Source organism: Lepidochelys olivacea, assembly GCF_965140295.1.
Source record: "Lepidochelys olivacea isolate rLepOli2 genome assembly, chromosome: 1".
In the NCBI taxonomy this organism is placed as follows: domain Eukaryota; kingdom Metazoa; phylum Chordata; order Testudines; family Cheloniidae; genus Lepidochelys; species Lepidochelys olivacea.
The window spans coordinates 29,096,619-29,103,304 of record NC_140411.1 but is presented as its reverse complement, the minus strand read 5'-3'; positions in this window follow the sequence as shown (position 1 = coordinate 29,103,304).

Here is a 6,686-nt window from a genome sequence, read left to right as displayed (position 1 = left end):
GACTCCCTTGCACCACTCAACTCTCCAGACACGCCCTTAGTGCTGCTTGCTTCACTACTGCCTGCCTGCTTCTCTGGCTCCTGCAGCAGCAGCATCTACTGTCTGCCACTACCTCTCTGCTCTGGCTTCTGTCTGCTCCTGCTCCAAGACTCACCCTCCTCCATCACTCCAGCTCTGACACAGCCAATCATCACCCACCTGACCACCCCACACCCACTCTACCCCAACTAGCCTCCCACTACTGCTATTTCCTCCCCACCTCCCAAGGAAACCAGAAGTTAACTGGCTGGAACAGGTTACTCTCTATTATGAAGAGCTGCCTCATTAGATGTTGTTTCTTCAAATGGGTTTCTGCAGTGGAAGCAAAGTAAGTGGACAGGCGGCTTGCTGCTGAGCGTTCGGTTGCAAAGAGGAGAGATGTTAGGCGAAAGCCTGTCTTGAATATGGGTCAGGCAGGAGCTTTGTCACAGAGGAACTGCTTTGTATGTGTAGTTGTGACAGTGAAACTTGGGAGAACTTATTGGAGCAGCGTTTTTAAGGAAAAGCTGCTTTGAAACTCATGTAAAGAAACAATAACTAATTAGACAACTCTTTATAAAACCCTATAATCTCTTACACTGCATCACAGCAAGCAGGAAGGAATAAAATAATCACTAACAAACTCTACTGAGCCTGTAGGAAAAACGTTAACTCTGTTAACAAGGGAACCCAGACTCTTGTCAGCTAGAACTGGGCAAATTGTTCATTGTGAATACAATTTCTTTGCAAATTTATCATTTTCTTCAGTTTGCAAATTATTCCTGTGCTGACCCTGATTTCTATCGCTTTATTCATTATTCATATGTATTTCTCAAGTAGTTTAGGCAAACCAATTTCAGCCTATCAGATATTCATGAGCAGTCTGCTAGGACTGGTCACTTCAGTCACATGGTATCATTTCTGCTCCCTGATTGGATGACTGAAACTTTTTAAACAGGAGGAGAATAGATGATGAAAAAAACACACTTCTAATGTTCTGATGAATATACAGACACTGTGGTCACTAGTTGGGAGTAGGGTTGCCAACCATCCCAGTCTCGCCGTGAATCTCCCAGAATCAGGCTCTATCTCCTGGAAGCTACTGAAGCCAAACCAGGAGATTTTAGGTGCTAAATGTCCGGCAGCACAGTGGGGTTAAGGCCGGCTCCCTGCCTCCCTTGACCCTGCACTGCTCCCGGAAGCAGCCAGCACGTTCCTGCAGGCCCTGGTGGGGGGCGGGGGGGTCTCGGCATGCTGTCCCCACCCCGAGCGCCTACTTTGCAGTTCCCATTGGCCAGGAACTGCAGCCAATGGGAGCTGCGGAGCCAGCACCTGCAGACGGGGCAGTGCATGGAGCCTCCCTGACCCCCACCCCCTGCCTAGAAGCCGCTGCCAGAGGGATTTGCTGGTCACTTTTGGGAGCTGCCTGAGGTAAGTTCTGCCTAGCCGGAGCCCAGACCCCTCACCTCCTCCCACACCCCAACCCTCTGCCCCAGCCCAGAGCCTGCACCCAAACTCCCTCCCAGAGCCCGCACCTCCTCCACACGCCAACCCTCTGCCCCAGCCTGGTGAAAGTGAGTGAGGGTGGGGGAGAGTGAGCAACAGAGGGAGGGGGGATGGAGGAAGTGAGCGTAGGGCCTCAGAGAAGGGGCGGGAGAGGGGGCAGGGCAAGGGTGTTTGGGTTTGTGCAATTAGACAGGTGGCAACCCTAGTGGGGATGAAACCTAGGTCTTTTAGCACCAAACCCACAGGCTCTACCATTTTACCTGAAGGAGTAACTCCTTTAGCTGTGAGTATGCAGCAGGCTGTTATAATTGCTGGGGCCAGCAATTAGACACACACACACACCACAGCCAGTGCATTACACTCATATTTCTTAAACCTCCAGCAATCATGAATTTTAAATGAATTCCCAGTAACCACTCAAATACTTGAGAATGATTAATATTAGGGCCCTGTAAATGACAGTGAACCAAACCCAACACTTTTATTCACAAAAATATATGCCAAGTACTTTGTGGCTTATTTGACCAGCTCTTCTCCCAGCCCAGGAATAGTCTGTTACAGCCAGACAACCAGATATCAAAAGGAAGATGGCAGCCCTTTGGTTCAGATAGTCAGAATCCACATGGCTGTTGAAGACAGTTTCTATGCCTCGGACAACTCCGAGTGCGATGTCATTATTAAGAACTGGTGTAGCCAGGAGATCAACCAAAATCCAAGCAATTCCCTCATGTAAAGGGGTCAGGGAGGCAGATAAGTGATTACACAAGCATATATTTTGAGTGTGTGAGAGAGAGAATCCAGCAGACATGTGCCAGCTCCAGGGCTCCTGCTAACCTTAACAAGCCTAAAACATCCATCCTGATCAGCTCACGTAAACAGTCACTGAAGGTTTTGCTGCCTGGTGACCATCTCTATACTCAGGTCAGCCCAGCTTGTGCCAGCACTAAGGGAAAGAAACTGACATGTTTGGGCTCTAGAATAAGTAAGAAAAGCTAAGTGTATTTCTGTAATCTCTTTTCAGAGTAACAGCCGTGTTAGTCTGTATTCGCAAAAAGAAAAGGAGTGCTTGTGGCACCTTAGAGACTAACCAATTTATTTGAGCATAAGCTTTCATTCCACAGTATGCATCTGATGAAGTGAGCTGTAGCTCACGAAAGCTTATGCTCAAATAAATTGGCTAGTCTCTAAGGTGCCACAAGTCCTCCTTTTCTTTTTGTAATCTCTTTGTTACAAGTTCTCCTGCATTAGAGGTGTTTAATGTAACCTGTATGTTCTCATGTAGATCACTATTTGTTTGTCTTATCCACCATGGGATCGTCTGTTTTACGAATATCTGTAAATATTAAATATTATTCTAAAGGTGTTTTCTAGTTTGATTTGTGCTAGGGTAACCAGATGTCCTGATTTTAAAGGGACAGTCACGATATTCAGGGCTTTTTCTTATGTAGGCATCTATTCTCCCCCATCACATTTACTATCTGGTCGCCCTAGATATTGATGGGAAACTTGGCTGTGATCATCTCCAAAGGGAGCTAGGGGACTGAGTAAGAACACAGTCCCCTGGGGTTTGCGTGTGTCTAGAGCTCAAGCCTTGAATAGCGTAGCTGAAGTTGACGTACTTACAGCTACTTACCACGGTGTCTTCACTGCAGTAGGTCAACTGCTGATGCTCCCCCATCGACTCCGCCTACGCTTCTCACTCCGGTGGAGTACCAGGGTCGACGGGAGAGCGCTCGGCGGTTAATTTATCACGTCTTCACTAGACGTGATGAATCATCCCCGGCTGGATCGATCGTACCATCCCCTCCATAAACTTATCAAGGTCAGTCTTGAAGCCAGTTAGGTTTTTTTCCCCCACTGATCCCCTTGGAAGGCTGTTCCAGAACTTCACTCCTCTGATGGTTAGAAACCTTCACCTAATATCAAGCCTAAACTTGTTGATGTCCGGTTTATATCCATTTGTTCTTGTGTCCACATTGGCACTTAACTTAAATAACCCCTCTCCCTCCCTGGTACTTATCCTTCTGGTGTATATATCTGTACTATGTTTTGTTAATAAACTATGTTGATGGAGTAGAGGTTGCATGGAATTACTGGGGACCCAAGAGGGAAACTGAGGCAATGAGCCACCTACTGGCCTGCCCCAGGCCACACATTTACAATACAGACCAAAGTGGGGGTGTGTAATCTAGAATTTATGGAGCAAGTGCTCAAGAAGATAACCAGATGCTTTGCATTGAGCATATGTGCACATTACAATGGAGGATAGGTGCCTCAGGTCAAATGGTAAGGATATATCTGTCTACATTAGGCGTTTATTATTCACTTCTCAGTGTCGTATCTCAGCACTCTATATAAAAGACTGAATAAAAGCATGTTCCATTCTGAATGGACTATACTTTTCTTGCTAGGCTGAAGCTCACCCACAGCTACATTCAGACTCGGAAATGCACTTGGAGAAAATAAAAGTTCCTAGAAGTGATTTGAGTCTTATGATTATTTATTAGTGATTTGGGCCTTATTCAATTCTATGGTCTGCACTGTACAGGAGATCAAACTAGATGATCACAATGATCCCTTGGGGCCTTAGACTCTATGATGTCCTTCTATTAACGGAACGTCAACCAGGAAGACTAATGCAGTCTCTATGCCATACTCAAGCCTCAAACTATACTGAAAGGGGCCAGGAACACCAGATATTACCCAAGCTGCGAGTTTCAGCGCTGTAACGTGCCGGTATAGACAGTGCACCAGCGCTGGGAGCTGCACCCCTCCAGGAGGTGGGTTTTTTAGAGCGCGCTTTAACGTTACCAGTGAAGACGTGCCCTTAGTCGAGAATTCTTGATTTAAGACCCCAATGCTTTCTTCTTTTCTGTTTAACTCTGAATATAGGCGACTCCTCTGTAGAAAGACTAAACAGAAGAACAGTGTGTATCTCTTCTTGAGTCTTTAATTTCGCCAATTTAGAAAACTTACTGTTTTATCATTTCTGTCCCTAGAACTTTCTTCTTCTCTCTCTTTGTGTCTTTGAGTGATATAAAGTTCCAAAATGTGTAGCCAATTCTGGTTAATCATCGTGTTTTACATATTTCTACAAACAAAAATGTGTTCTTATCATAGTCAGTCACTGCTGTCTTGGAGGCAAAAATCTGCATCTTCCTCCACTGTTTTTAGAGGGGCCCTTCCTTGTCTACTTTCTATTTGGACCTCAGATACATACCAACATGGTTTTCAAAGGACTAGACAGTTGCATGATGGTGTGTACAGCATCTGTAGCTATATAAGCCAGGCTACAGTTACAACAGCAATCATTCCTAATGTTTCAAGGCATAAACTGATCACTTACTTCCATTTAGGATCTCAAAGAACTTTATGAACATCAATGAATTACGCCTCATGTGAAGAGGGGAATAAATTTAATTCTCAATTTTATAGCTGGGAAAACTTGAGGCACACAGAACTGAAGTCACTTATCAAAGGGCACAGGCACACAGAAAATCAGTGGCAAAGCAGGGAACAGAAAGACTATCTTTTTCTTTTCAAATAGCTATGTAATATTACACAATTAAGTACATTATGGGAAGGTTATGTCTTCCTCTGAAGCAATTAATCTTGGTCACTGTTGGAAGCAGGATGTTGCTGGAATACATGAACATTGGTCTGTTCCAGTATTGCAAATCCTATGTTCCTACAATGTTTATTACTGACAATAAAACGTGTCGGGGTGCAAAGCCATCACTTGTGTGACAGCAATGAGGATGTTGTTACTGACTTTTAAACACATAAGATTTGTGTAGTGAGAAGCTCAACATATATCTCTGCTCCTCTGTGAGAAAAACATGACTCTGAAGCACTGACTTGTAGTTTATAATACAGTTGAACTTAAACAAGGCTTGGAGGCCAAATGTGGGTGGCCCAGACTGGTAATGGATATGGAAATGTCACCTGTAGGTCGCTGTGTCAAATTCAGACTAGCTCAGAGCTGACAGAATGTTCCTGCCATCCAATAGTTGCTTTGTGAAATGGATGTGAGGTCTCAGTCCAGTTCTTAGTAGTGGATAGGTGTCCAGATCTTAAAAATCATTATCACAATTAATGCTAATTGCCTAAGGTAATGACTTTACTTAGGGCTAAATTATGCCCTCCAAGGCACACACGCACATTGACTTCAAAAGATTAAAATCTGGCCTTTAATTTGACAAATTAGTTCACATTTCTACTGCTCTTTGAAAATGTAAATTGCTGTACAAATGCTAAGTATTCTTATGCAATAGACCCCTCAGCAAGCAAATCACCTGTGACTTACTTTTTCTCCTTGAGAGGCAATTTCATCCCAGCACAATGTGTTTCTCAGTTACATTTTTTTTTTAAACCTCACCTCCAATAACTACATTTTTTTCAGTTGTGTGTATGTACCAAACCCCACTGTGTGGCCAGATCCTTTAAATAAAATCTGCCTAGAGACAGTAAAAGTAGTAACATTAGGTCCTTAGCCCTCTCACTAAAAGTAGATCTTTGAGAGTTGTGTGAGTATATATGACTGTTCTACATGTGAACCAAATCTAAACAGTTACCATGCATGAGCACAGTAGTCACTTTTCCCACAAAGAAGTACTCATTGCCTTTTTTAAAAAAGGGTTAAAAGGTCACCTCTTGATTAAATAGAAAGGGAGGACGATACAGTACTTTAAATATTTTTTATTTGTTTTAAACATTAGCCACATTATTTATAGTCAGAAACCGCTCAGTTTAAGTTGTTTGAGGACATGGAAAGGAAAGAAAGTGTTTGGAGACCCCTCGGTTTTAATCTGGCCAGATGTGATAAAAACAGTCACTCTTGTTTGGAAAGCTGGTACAGCTCCAAGATAGAATGAATATTTACAGCTGTTTTATTAACGCCTAAGGCTCCATATCCTGCAATTGCCTCTGCTCACGGTCAGAGACAGGGCCGTCCCTAGCCATTTTGGTGCCCCAGGCCTCTGCAGGGGGGACGGGGACGGATTGGCCCCAGGCCTCTGCGGGGGGGTGGGGGTGGGCAAGCTGGCCCCAGGCCTCTGCGGGGGTGGGCAGGAGCAGGCTTGGGGACAGGGGGGAAACCGCCCCCCAGCCTGAGCTGGCAGAGCGGGCTGGGGCCAGGTCTCTCCTCTTCCCGAAGCCCGTTG